Here is a 13,946-nt window from a genome sequence, read left to right as displayed (position 1 = left end):
TGGAAACCTGTGTGGGAATCGACGAGAAGCGACTCAATAAATTTTGCTCAATTCCATGGTGCTTATTAGAAATGCATTTTCTGTTCACCTCAATCTAAAAGGCAGTTTCTCAACATAGTAACAAAGTCAAAAGGTAATTACCTCACCCCACCCCCACTCCGGAAGAGGTGCTAACTGCCCTTGATTGCTTTTTGTTCTCGATGTGAAGAGCTCTCACGCCTCTGAGTCACCTTCACGTGTCTGGTTGCTGAGTGAGTCACAAAGAAGGAGTTTCTCCAGAGCTGCAACTGCCTGACTTCCCCACTCGACTTCGCCGTTTACATTTTCCTGCTCCTCAGTGATTTCAAGAAAACCAAATGTATGCGAAGTCATTCTGTAACCTCTCTGTCGATTCCTCCGTTTCAGTTCCAACGTGGCTTAGGTCTCGGGGCGCACCTTAATACTAGCGACACCATGAAAGCACAGGTCCAGAGGTTCCTCTGAGAGTGTAATTTCTTTCATTGCTGTTGCTGATTGAAAGAGCCACTCAAGTGCGAACTGCTCCAAAACATGATTCAGGACCTCTGGTGCCAATTCTCGTACGTTGAATAACGACAGACAGCTTCCAAACGAGGCCTTTCAGAGACGCCTTTGGGGTACATTTAACAGACAGACAAGTTCAGGAATCCGTGGTGCACTGTGACACCAGCGCATCAGCTTCTTCCCTGTCTTTGAACCGAGCCGCCTGCGCTAGGAATGCAAATGCGGTACTGCTTTTCGTAGAAGAATCAGAAGGGGGTAACTACACTCTCAAACAGAATTGCATATGATCAGAACCAGTTTGGATAAAAACTTTACAATTCTTTGCACAGTCATTAAATGGAATTGCATTACATTTCACTACGCGAGCAGATTTGTTCAAGCAACTTCGAAGGCAGGTTTGCAGATGGGAAAGCAAGCAAGAAAGAACCGTTCTTGTCCATGTAAAAGGCTGCCGAGGAAGAACAACGCAGTTTCTGCCCAGTTTCGAACTGGGGACCTTTCGCGTGTGAGGCGAACGTGATGACCACTACACTACAGAAACAAGCCGCAGCCGCCCATCCGGCAGCTCAGGCGCATCCAGCACTGAAAGTTGAAGCCATTCTTCGTTTCACCTTTCTGTTTCCAATAGCTCGTTGTTGTCCAGCGTAATTGACATCTTCAAAACATAAAAAAAAGACACGTGAAATTGATGATAAAATATAGACAAGGATGTGGTCAATGTTTGGACCGTAGGGCGAGGTCGACTAGGCTGGGACGACTTTCCCTGCAGCGTAACGACTGCGACATGATCTAATGGAAGGGTTGGAAACTGAGTATTTACGTGTTTTACCCAAGTTGGGGTGAGTTGAAAACTCGAGAGCATAGGTTTAAGGTGAGTGGGCTGAAATTGACAAAGGACCTGAGGCACATTTCCCACACAGAAGGTTGTGCGTGTATGGAATGAGCTCCCAGAGGAAGCGGAGGAGGCTCAGAAAATTGCATGAGTTTCTGGATAGGATGGGTTGAGAGGGTTTGGGGCCAAATACTGGGGAACCGGACTTGTTTATATTTGGCTATGTGCTGAGCATGGACGAGATACACCGAAGTATCTGTTTCCACGCGGTGTCCCCCAATAACGTTGTGTTGCTTACACCTGCTTTAAAGGATTACTTTTTAGCGGAGCTTGCCGTCGCAGTCTGTGGCACAATCCTTTACTGTGTTCGATGCTCACGGGAAAGGTAGTATTGCGAAACACTGCAGAAAGGAACGACTTCCTTACTTTTGCTCCGACTGACCATACTCTGTGAAATTTTCCCAGATCCTCAGTTAAGGACTTTTGCAGCTGGAAGTTTCCTCAGAAACGCTGTTAACTCGTAAAGTATTGAGCGAATCGCAAAACAGAAAGCATTTAACACGGAACACAAACAAAGCTGGCATACCTAATGCATTTTCAGACACAGAGATGCATGAATGCTAAATGTGAGACAGTCCGAGGGCATGATTTATAAAGTAATCTCACAACTAACAACAGGACAATTCCAAACTACTCTTTCACACATACTGCAGCCTTAGGGAACCACCACTTCCCAGACAATACTGAAAAGAGAGAAAGAAAGAACCTAATAAGAATGGGCCATAAAAAGTGAATTTCACCAATCACAGTCTCGATTAGATTACCTTTCCCTTCCGATGTCTCCAGGACGGAAACGAAGGAAATGGGAGAAATTCAACAACATATCACATCGAAATTCGTTGGAACGATTTTCCCATTGGCCGAAAAACCAAATAACGACGAGTCGAGTCACCCCAGGACTTTGTTTCACAACAGCGATGAAATACCGGTCTCCATTCGGTTCCAGTACAAGCTCAACTTGCCTGGAACAGCACAGCTGCTTGCGATTTTCTGCGCGGGAGGCGAACACGATCATGACAGACAGAGACACTTTGAAATATTCGGCACTATCCCACACCACAGTTAATTCCCCGGGAAGCAAAGCCATTTTACTTTTGTTTTCAACATCAATACAGTGGGGACAGAAACAGCATTTTAACAAAAAAGCTGCAGCGTTGGAGTTGATCTGAAGAAATGGCAGTGGTGGGATTCGAACCCACGCCCCTTTGAAGACTGGAACCTGGATCCAGCGCCTTAGACAGCTCGGCCACACTACCAGCCGGCCGCGCGCACCATTTCCTTGCGTTTCCAACTGTGCTCTCCTGCATAACAACAGATGCCAAGTCACATGAAAATGGTTCCATGATCCCTCTCCGACTCGCACAGCTGCTGGGATGTGCCCGTCTACAATATCAATTTCGCAGCAGATAATGAGAGCCCATCAATCCAGACAAAAATCAATGGTAAGCTGAGTCTATCTTTTCAGACTCCTTTCAGCTCCAAATGTATCTGTGAGAATATATGTTCGGTTATGATTTGGTCAAATAACCACGAGCTGCTTGACATTACTGCAATTTCGATTCTTGCTTTGCTAAATGATTTCACCCATTGCTTGAAACAGGGCAAGTTTCACGTTTACGCGGAACATGAAGCACACCGGACTACAGGGAAAATGCACAAAGCCGTGTTCCACATCATACCGTGCAGCGTAATTTCAGTCACTGTGTCTGTTTTGCAGAAAAAGAGTCCCAAACAATGTACTCCACCCTAAAACCGGAGGTCGCATTCCTATTCGAGAACGACAGATCGCATTGTGAGGATGCTCTGACCTCGGAGCCAGTTCTAGATGCCACTTTCCTTGCCTTTTACCCTAACCGTGCAATTTGCTGCAGAGATGTTCACTCCTGGACATCAGCCACATGAATAGCAACTGAGTTGGAAACCTGTGTGGGAATCGACGAGAAGCGACTCAATAAATTTTGCTCAATTCCATGGTGCTTATTAGAAATGCATTTTCTGTTCACCTCAATCTAAAAGGCAGTTTCTCAACATAGTAACAAAGTCAAAAGGTAATTACCTCACCCCACCCCCACTCCGGAAGAGGTGCTAACTGCCCTTGATTGCTTTTTGTTCTCGATGTGAAGAGCTCTCACGCCTCTGAGTCACCTTCACGTGTCTGGTTGCTGAGTGAGTCACAAAGAAGGAGTTTCTCCAGAGCTGCAACTGCCTGACTTCCCCACTCGACTTCGCCGTTTACATTTTCCTGCTCCTCAGTGATTTCAAGAAAACCAAATGGATGCGATGTCATTCTGTAACCTCTCTGTCGATTCCTCCGTTTCAGTTCCAACGTGGCTTAGGTCTCGGGGCGCACCTTAATACTAGCGACACCATGAAAGCACAGGTCCAGAGGTTCCTCTGAGAGTGTAATTTCTTTCATTGCTGTTGCTGATTGAAAGAGCCACTCAAGTGCGAACTGCTCCAAAACATGATTCAGGACCTCTGGTGCCAATTCTCGTACGTTGAATAACGACAGACAGCTTCCAAACGAGGCCTTTCAGAGACGCCTTTGGGGTACATTTAACAGACAGACAAGTTCAGGAATCCGTTGTGCACTGTGACACCAGCGCATCAGCTTCTTCCCTGTCTTTGAACCGAGCCGCCTGCGCAAGGAATGCAAATGCGGTACTGCTTTTCGTAGAAGAATCAGAAGGGGGTAACTACACTCTCAAACAGAATTGCATATGATCAGAACCAGTTTGGATAAAAACTTTACAATTCTTTGCACAGTCATTAAATGGAATTGCATTACATTTCACTACGCGAGCAGATTTGTTCAAGCAACTTCGAAGGCAGGTTTGCAGATGGGAAAGCAAGCAAGAAAGAACCGTTCTTGTCCATGTAAAAGGCTGCCGATGAAGAACAACGCAGTTTCTGCCCAGTTTCGAACTGGGGACCTTTCGCGTGTGAGGCGAACGTGATGACCACTACACTACAGAAACAAGCCGCAGCCGCCCATCCGGCAGCTCAGGGGCATCCAGCACTGAAAGTTGAAGCCATTCTTCGTTTCACCTTTCTGTTTCCAATAGCTCGTTGTTGTCCAGCGTAATTGACATCTTCAAAACATAAAAAAAAGACACGTGAAATTGATGATAAAATATAGACAAGGATGTGGTCAATGTTTGGACCGTAGGGCGAGGTCGACTAGGCTGGGACGACTTTCCCTGCAGCGTAACGACTGCGACATGATCTAATGGAAGGGTTGGAAACTGAGTATTTACGTGTTTTACCCAAGTTGGGGTGAGTTGAAAACTCGAGAGCATAGGTTTAAGGTGAGTGGGCTGAAATTGACAAAGGACCTGAGGCACATTTCCCACACAGAAGGTTGTGCGTGTATGGAATGAGCTCCCAGAGGAAGCGGAGGAGGCTCAGAAAATTGCATGAGTTTCTGGATAGGATGGGTTGAGAGGGTTTGGGGCCAAATACTGGGGAACCGGACTTGTTTATATTTGGCTATGTGCTGAGCATGGACGAGATACACCGAAGTATCTGTTTCCACGCGGTGTCCCCCAAAAACGTTGTGTTGCTTACACCTGCTTTAAAGGATTACTTTTTAGCGGAGCTTGCCGTCGCAGTCTGTGGCACAATCCTTTACTGTGTTCGATGCTCACGGGAAAGGTAGTATTGCGAAACACTGCAGAAAGGAACGACTTCCTTACTTTTGCTCCGACTGACCATACTCTGTGAAATTTTCCCAGATCCTCAGTTAAGGACTTTTGCAGCTGGAAGTTTCCTCAGAAACGCTGTTAACTCGTAAAGTATTGAGCGAATCGCAAAACAGAAAGCATTTAACACGGAACACAAACAAAGCTGGCATACCTAATGCATTTTCAGACACAGAGATGCATGAATGCTAAATGTGAGACAGTCCGAGGGCATGATTTATAAAGTAATCTCACAACTAACAACAGGACAATTCCAAACTACTCTTTCACACATTCTGCAGCCTTAGGGAACCACCACTTCCCAGACAATACTGAAAAGAGAGAAAGAAAGAACCTAATAAGAATGGGCCATAAAAAGTGAATTTCACCAATCACAGTCTCGATTAGATTACCTTTCCCTTCCGATGTCTCCAGGACGGAAACGAAGGAAATGGGAGAAATTCAACAACATATCACATCGAAATTCGTTGGAACGATTTTCCCATTGGCCGAAAAACCAAATAACGACGAGTCGAGTCACCCCAGGACTTTGTTTCACAACAGCGATGAAATACCGGTCTCCATTCGGTTCCAGTACAAGCTCAACTTGCCTGGAACAGCACAGCTGCTTGCGATTTTCTGCGCGGGAGGCGAACACGATCATGACAGACAGAGACACTTTGAAATATTCGGCACTATCCCACACCACAGTTAATTCCCCGGGAAGCAAAGCCATTTTACTTTTGTTTTCAACATCAATACAGTGGGGACAGAAACAGCATTTTAACAAAAAAGCTGCAGCGTTGGAGTTGATCTGCAGAAATGGCAGTGGTGGGATTCGAACCCACGCCCCTTTCGAGACTGGAACCTGGATCCAGCGCCTTAGACCGCTCGGCCACACTACCAGCCGGCCGCGCGCACCATTTTCTTGCGTTTCCAACTGTGCTCTCCTGCATAACAACAGATGCCAAGTCACATGAAAATGGTTCCATGATCCCTCTCCGACTCGCACAGCTGCTGGGATGTGCCCGTCTACAATATCAATTTCGCAGCAGATAATGAGAGCCCATCAATCCAGACAAAAATCAATGGTAAGCTGAGTCTATCTTCTCAGACTCCTTTCAGCTCCAAATGTATCTGTGAGAATATATGTTCGGTTATGATTTGGTCAAATAACCACGAGCTGCTTGACATTACTGCAATTTCGATTCTTGCTTTGCTAAATGATTTCACCCATTGCTTGAAACAGGGCAAGTTTCACGTTTACGCGGAACATGAAGCACACCGGACTACAGGGAAAATGCACAAAGCCGTGTTCCACATCATACCGTGCAGCGTAATTTCAGTCACTGTGTCTGTTTTGCAGAAAAAGAGTCCCAAACAATGTACTCCACCCTAAAACCGGAGGTCGCATTCCTATTCGAGAACGACAGATCGCATTGTGAGGATGCTCTGACCTCGGAGCCAGTTCTAGATGCCACTTTCCTTGCCTTTTACCCTCACCGTGCAATTTGCTGCAGAGATGTTCACTCCTGGACATCAGCCACGTGGATAGCAACTGAGTTGGAAACCTGTGTGGGAATCGACGAGAAGCGACTAAATAAATTTTGCTCAATTCCATGGTGCTTATTAGAAATGCATTTTCTGTTCACCTCAATCTAAAAGGCAGTTTCTCAACATAGTAACAAAGTCAAAAGGTAATTACCTCACCCCACCCCCACTCCGGAAGAGGTGCTAACTGCCCTTGATTGCTTTTTGTTCTCGATGTGAAGAGCTCTCACGCCTCTGAGTCACCTTCACGTGTCTGGTTGCTGAGTGAGTCACAAAGAAGGAGTTTCTCCAGAGCTGCAACTGCCTGACTTCCCCACTCGACTTCGCCGTTTACATTTTCCTGCTCCTCAGTGATTTCAAGAAAACCAAATGGATGCGATGTCATTCTGTAACCTCTCTGTCGATTCCTCCGTTTCAGTTCCAACGTGGCTTAGGTCTCGGGGCGCACCTTAATACTAGCGACACCATGAAAGCACAGGTCCAGAGGTTCCTCTGAGAGTGTAATTTCTTTCATTGCTGTTGCTGATTGAAAGAGCCACTCAAGTGCGAACTGCTCCAAAACATGATTCAGGACCTCTGGTGCCAATTCTCGTACGTTGAATAACGACAGACAGCTTCCAAACGAGGCCTTTCAGAGACGCCTTTGGGGTACATTTAACAGACAGACAAGCTCAGGAATCCGTGGTGCACTGTGACACCAGCGCATCAGCTTCTTCCCTGTCTTTGAACCGAGCCGCCTGCGCAAGGAATGCAAATGCGGTACTGCTTTTCGTAGAAGAATCAGAAGGGGGTAACTACACTCTCAAACAGAATTGCATATGATCAGAACCAGTTTGGATAAAAACTTTACAATTCTTTGCACAGTCATTAAATGGAATTGCATTACATTTCACTACGCGAGCAGATTTGTTCAAGCAACTTCGAAGGCAGGTTTGCAGATGGGAAAGCAAGCAAGAAAGAACCGTTCTTGTCCATGTAAAAGGCTGCCGATGAAGAACAACGCAGTTTCTGCCCAGTTTCGAACTGGGGACCTTTCGCGTGTGAGGCGAACGTGATGACCACTACACTACAGAAACAAGCCGCAGCCGCCCATCCGGCAGCTCAGGGGCATCCAGCACTGAAAGTTGAAGCCATTCTTCGTTTCACCTTTCTGTTTCCAATAGCTCGTTGTTGTCCAGCGTAATTGACATCTTCAAAACATAAAAAAAAGACACGTGAAATTGATGATAAAATATAGACAAGGATGTGGTCAATGTTTGGACCGTAGGGCGAGGTCGACTAGGCTGGGACGACTTTCCCTGCAGCGTAACGACTGCGACATGATCTAATGGAAGGGTTGGAAACTGAGTATTTACGTGTTTTACCCAAGTTGGGGTGAGTTGAAAACTCGAGAGCATAGGTTTAAGGTGAGTGGGCTGAAATTGACAAAGGACCTGAGGCACATTTCCCACACAGAAGGTTGTGCGTGTATGGAATGAGCTCCCAGAGGAAGCGGAGGAGGCTCAGAAAATTGCATGAGTTTCTGGATAGGATGGGTTGAGAGGGTTTGGGGCCAAATACTGGGGAACCGGACTTGTTTATATTTGGCTATGTGCTGAGCATGGACGAGATACACCGAAGTATCTGTTTCCACGCGGTGTCCCCCAAAAACGTTGTGTTGCTTACACCTGCTTTAAAGGATTACTTTTTAGCGGAGCTTGCCGTCGCAGTCTGTGGCACAATCCTTTACTGTGTTCGATGCTCACGGGAAAGGTAGTATTGCGAAACACTGCAGAAAGGAACGACTTCCTTACTTTTGCTCCGACTGACCATACTCTGTGAAATTTTCCCAGATCCTCAGTTAAGGACTTTTGCAGCTGGAAGTTTCCTCAGAAACGCTGTTAACTCGTAAAGTATTGAGCGAATCGCAAAACAGAAAGCATTTAACACGGAACACAAACAAAGCTGGCATACCTAATGCATTTTCAGACACAGAGGTGCATGAATGCTAAATGTGAGACAGTCCGAGGGCATGATTTATAAAGTAATCTCACAACTAACAACAGGACAATTCCAAACTACTCTTTCACACATTCTGCAGCCTTAGGGAACCACCACTTCCCAGACAATACTGAAAAGAGAGAAAGAAAGAACCTAATAAGAATGGGCCATAAAAAGTGAATTTCACCAATCACAGTCTCGATTAGATTACCTTTCCCTTCCGATGTCTCCAGGACGGAAACGAAGGAAATGGGAGAAATTCAACAACATATCACATCGAAATTCGTTGGAACGATTTTCCCATTGGCCGAAAAACCAAATAACGACGAGTCGAGTCACCCCAGGACTTTGTTTCACAACAGCGATGAAATACCGGTCTCCATTCGGTTCCAGTACAAGCTCAACTTGCCTGGAACAGCACAGCTGCTTGCGATTTTCTGCGCGGGAGGCGAACACGATCATGACAGACAGAGACACTTTGAAATATTCGGCACTATCCCACACCACAGTTAATTCCCCGGGAAGCAAAGCCATTTTACTTTTGTTTTCAACATCAATACAGTGGGGACAGAAACAGCATTTTAACAAAAAAGCTGCAGCATTGGAGTTGATCTGCAGAAATGGCAGTGGTGGGATTCGAACCCACGCCCCTTTCGAGACTGGAACCTGGATCCAGCGCCTTAGACCGCTCGGCCACACTACCAGCCGGCCGCGCGCACCATTTTCTTGCGTTTCCAACTGTGCTCTCCTGCATAACAACAGATGCCAAGTCACATGAAAATGGTTCCATGATCCCTCTCCGACTCGCACAGCTGCTGGGATGTGCCCGTCTACAATATCAATTTCGCAGCAGATAATGAGAGCCCATCAATCCAGACAAAAATCAATGGTAAGCTGAGTCTATCTTCTCAGACTCCTTTCAGCTCCAAATGTATCTGTGAGAATATATGTTCGGTTATGATTTGGTCAAATAACCACGAGCTGCTTGACATTACTGCAATTTCGATTCTTGCTTTGCTAAATGATTTCACCCATTGCTTGAAACAGGGCAAGTTTCACGTTTACGCGGAACATGAAGCACACCGGACTACAGGGAAAATGCACAAAGCCGTGTTCCACATCATACCGTGCAGCGTAATTTCAGTCACTGTGTCTGTTTTGCAGAAAAAGAGTCCCAAACAATGTACTCCACCCTAAAACCGGAGGTCGCATTCCTATTCGAGAACGACAGATCGCATTGTGAGGATGCTCTGACCTCGGAGCCAGTTCTAGATGCCACTTTCCTTGCCTTTTACCCTAACCGTGCAATTTGCTGCAGAGATGTTCACTCCTGGACATCAGCCACATGGATAGCAACTGAGTTGGAAACCTGTGTGGGAATCGACGAGAAGCGACTCAATAAATTTTGCTCAATTCCATGGTGCTTATTAGAAATGCATTTTCTGTTCACCTCAATCTAAAAGGCAGTTTCTCAACATAGTAACAAAGTCAAAAGGTAATTACCTCACCCCACCCCCACTCCGGAAGAGGTGCTAACTGCCCTTGATTGCTTTTTGTTCTCGATGTGAAGAGCTCTCACGCCTCTGAGTCACCTTCACGTGTCTGGTTGCTGAGTGAGTCACAAAGAAGGAGTTTCTCCAGAGCTGCAACTGCCTGACTTCCCCACTCGACTTCGCCGTTTACATTTTCCTGCTCCTCAGTGATTTCAAGAAAACCAAATGGATGCGATGTCATTCTGTAACCTCTCTGTCGATTCCTCCGTTTCAGTTCCAACGTGGCTTAGGTCTCGGGGCGCACCTTAATACTAGCGACACCATGAAAGCACAGGTCCAGAGGTTCCTCTGAGAGTGTAATTTCTTTCATTGCTGTTGCTGATTGAAAGAGCCACTCAAGTGCGAACTGCTCCAAAACATGATTCAGGACCTCTGGTGCCAATTCTCGTACGTTGAATAACGACAGACAGCTTCCAAACGAGGCCTTTCAGAGACGCCTTTGGGGTACATTTAACAGACAGACAAGTTCAGGAATCCGTGGTGCACTGTGACACCAGCGCATCAGCTTCTTCCCTGTCTTTGAACCGAGCCGCCTGCGCAAGGAATGCAAATGCGGTACTGCTTTTCGTAGAAGAATCAGAAGGGGGTAACTACACTCTCAAACAGAATTGCATATGATCAGAACCAGTTTGGATAAAAACTTTACAATTCTTTGCACAGTCATTAAATGGAATTGCATTACATTTCACTACGCGAGCAGATTTGTTCAAGCAACTTCGAAGGCAGGTTTGCAGATGGGAAAGCAAGCAAGAAAGCACCGTTCTTGTCCATGTAAAAGGCTGCCGATGAAGAACAAAGCAGTTTCTGCCCAGTTTCGAACTGGGGACCTTTCGCGTGTGAGGCGAACGTGATGACCACTACACTACAGAAACAAGCCGCAGCCGCCCATCCGGCAGCTCAGGGGCATCCAGCACTGAAAGTGGAAGCCATTCTTCGTTTCACCTTTCTGTTTCCAATAGCTCGTTGTTGTCCAGCGTAATTGACATCTTCAAAACATAAAAAAAAGACACGTGAAATTGATGATAAAATTTAGACAAGAATGTGGTCAATGTTTGGACCGTAGGGCGAGGTCGACTAGGCTGGGACGACTTTCCCTGCAGCGTAACGACTGCGACATGATCTAATGGAAGGGTTGGAAACTGAGTATTTACGTGTTTTACCCAAGTTGAGGTGAGTTGAAAACTCGAGAGCATAGGTTTAAGGTGAGTGGGCTGAAATTGACAAAGGACCTGAGGCACATTTCCCACACAGAAGGTTGTGCGTGTATGGAATGAGCTCCCAGAGGAAGCGGAGGAGGCTCAGAAAATTGCATGAGTTTCTGGATAGGATGGGTTGAGAGGGTTTGGGGCCAAATACTGGGGAACCGGACTTGTTTATATTTGGCTATGTGCTGAGCATGGACGAGATACACCGAAGTATCTGTTTCCACGCGGTGTCCCCCAAAAACGTTGTGTTGCTTACACCTGCTTTAAAGGATTACTTTTTAGCGGAGCTTGCCGTCGCAGTCTGTGGCACAATCCTTTACTGTGTTCGATGCTCACGGGAAAGGTAGTATTGCGAAACACTGCAGAAAGGAACGACTTCCTTACTTTTGCTCCGACTGACCATACTCTGTGAAATTTTCCCAGATCCTCAGTTAAGGACTTTTGCAGCTGGAAGTTTCCTCAGAAACGCTGTTAACTCGTAAAGTATTGAGCGAATCGCAAAACAGAAAGCATTTAACACGGAACACAAACAAAGCTGGCATACCTAATGCATTTTCAGACACAGAGGTGCATGAATGCTAAATGTGAGACAGTCCGAGGGCATGATTTATAAAGTAATCTCACAACTAACAACAGGACAATTCCAAACTACTCTTTCACACATACTGCAGCCTTAGGGAACCACCACTTCCCAGACAATACTGAAAAGAGAGAAAGAAAGAACCTAATAAGAATGGGCCATAAAAAGTGAATTTCACCAATCACAGTCTCGATTAGATTACCTTTCCCTTCCGATGTCTCCAGGACGGAAACGAAGGAAATGGGAGAAATTCAACAACATATCACATCGAAATTCGTTGGAACGATTTTCCCATTGGCCGAAAAACCAAATAACGACGAGTCGAGTCACCCCAGGACTTTGTTTCACAACAGCGATGAAATACCGGTCTCCATTCGGTTCCAGTACAAGCTCAACTTGCCTGGAACAGCACAGCTGCTTGCGATTTTCTGCGCGGGAGGCGAACACGATCATGACAGACAGAGACACTTTGAAATATTCGGCACTATCCCACACCACAGTTAATTCCCCGGGAAGCAAAGCCATTTTACTTTTGTTTTCAACATCAATACAGTGGGGACAGAAACAGCATTTTAACAAAAAAGCTGCAGCGTTGGAGTTGATCTGAAGAAATGGCAGTGGTGGGATTCGAACCCACGCCCCTTTGAAGACTGGAACCTGGATCCAGCGCCTTAGACCGCTCGGCCACACTACCAGCCGGCCGCGCGCACCATTTTCTTGCGTTTCCAACTGTGCTCTCCTGCATAACAACAGATGCCAAGTCACATGAAAATGGTTCCATGATCCCTCTCCGACTCGCACAGCTGCTGGGATGTGCCCGTCTACAATATCAATTTCGCAGCAGATAATGAGAGCCCATCAATCCAGACAAAAATCAATGGTAAGCTGAGTCTATCTTTTCAGACTCCTTTCAGCTCCAAATGTATCTGTGAGAATATATGTTCGGTTATGATTTGGTCAAATAACCACGAGCTGCTTGACATTACTGCAATTTCGATTCTTGCTTTGCTAAATGATTTCACCCATTGCTTGAAACAGGGCAAGTTTCACGTTTACGCGGAACATGAAGCACACCGGACTACAGGGAAAATGCACAAAGCCGTGTTCCACATCATACCGTGCAGCGTAATTTCAGTCACTGTGTCTGTTTTGCAGAAAAAGAGTCCCAAACAATGTACTCCACCCTAAAACCGGAGGTCGCATTCCTATTCGAGAACGACAGATCGCATTGTGAGGATGCTCTGACCTCGGAGCCAGTTCGAGATGCCACTTTCCTTGCCTTTTACCCTAACCGTGCAATTTGCTGCAGAGATGTTCACTCCTGGACATCAGCCACATGAATAGCAACTGAGTTGGAAACCTGTGTGGGAATCGACGAGAAGCGACTCAATAAATTTTGCTCAATTCCATGGTGCTTATTAGAAATGCATTTTCTGTTCACCTCAATCTAAAAGGCAGTTTCTCAACATAGTAACAAAGTCAAAAGGTAATTACCTCACCCCACCCCCACTCCGGAAGAGGTGCTAACTGCCCTTGATTGCTTTTTGTTCTCGATGTGAAGAGCTCTCACGCCTCTGAGTCACCTTCACGTGTCTGGTTGCTGAGTGAGTCACAAAGAAGGAGTTTCTCCAGAGCTGCAACTGCCTGACTTCCCCACTCGACTTCGCCGTTTACATTTTCCTGCTCCTCAGTGATTTCAAGAAAACCAAATGGATGCGATGTCATTCTGTAACCTCTCTGTCGATTCCTCCGTTTCAGTTCCAACGTGGCTTAGGTCTCGGGGCGCACCTTAATACTAGCGACACCATGAAAGCACAGGTCCAGAGGTTCCTCTGAGAGTGTAATTTCTTTCATTGCTGTTGCTGATTGAAAGAGCCACTCAAGTGCGAACTGCTCCAAAACATGATTCAGGACCTCTGGTGCCAATTCTCGTACGTTGAATAACGACAGACAGCTTCCAAACGAGGCCTTTCAGAGACGCCT

The 13,946-nt window shown here is 46.2% G+C and overlaps 7 non-coding genes across 7 annotated transcripts; all 7 read right to left on the bottom strand.

The window, feature by feature from the left end:
- Window positions 1-990: 990 nt before the first annotated feature.
- On the bottom strand, window positions 991-1,063 carry trnav-cac (transfer RNA valine (anticodon CAC)). Its single transcript has one exon. It is a non-coding gene; the product is annotated as a tRNA-Val (tRNA).
- Window positions 1,064-4,319: 3,256 nt separating this feature from the next.
- On the bottom strand, window positions 4,320-4,392 carry trnav-cac (transfer RNA valine (anticodon CAC)). The gene has a single exon. It is a non-coding gene; the product is annotated as a tRNA-Val (tRNA).
- Window positions 4,393-5,917: 1,525 nt separating this feature from the next.
- Window positions 5,918-5,999, bottom strand: trnal-cag (transfer RNA leucine (anticodon CAG)). Its single transcript has one exon. It is a non-coding gene; the product is annotated as a tRNA-Leu (tRNA).
- A 1,649-nt stretch (window positions 6,000-7,648) lies between these two features.
- On the bottom strand, window positions 7,649-7,721 carry trnav-cac (transfer RNA valine (anticodon CAC)). Its single transcript has one exon. It is a non-coding gene; the product is annotated as a tRNA-Val (tRNA).
- Window positions 7,722-9,246: 1,525 nt separating this feature from the next.
- trnal-cag (transfer RNA leucine (anticodon CAG)) lies at window positions 9,247-9,328 on the bottom strand. The gene has a single exon. It is a non-coding gene; the product is annotated as a tRNA-Leu (tRNA).
- Window positions 9,329-10,977: 1,649 nt separating this feature from the next.
- On the bottom strand, window positions 10,978-11,050 carry trnav-cac (transfer RNA valine (anticodon CAC)). Its single transcript has one exon. It is a non-coding gene; the product is annotated as a tRNA-Val (tRNA).
- A 1,525-nt stretch (window positions 11,051-12,575) lies between these two features.
- Window positions 12,576-12,657, bottom strand: trnal-cag (transfer RNA leucine (anticodon CAG)). The gene has a single exon. It is a non-coding gene; the product is annotated as a tRNA-Leu (tRNA).
- Between the last annotated feature and the right edge of the window lie 1,289 nt (window positions 12,658-13,946).

The sequence above is a fragment of the Chiloscyllium punctatum genome, chromosome 16 (genome assembly GCF_047496795.1).
Source record: "Chiloscyllium punctatum isolate Juve2018m chromosome 16, sChiPun1.3, whole genome shotgun sequence".
NCBI classification, from domain to species: Eukaryota; Metazoa; Chordata; class Chondrichthyes; order Orectolobiformes; family Hemiscylliidae; genus Chiloscyllium; species Chiloscyllium punctatum.
Note: the sequence above shows the minus strand (reverse complement) of the source record. Positions and strands in the feature narration are given on the sequence as shown.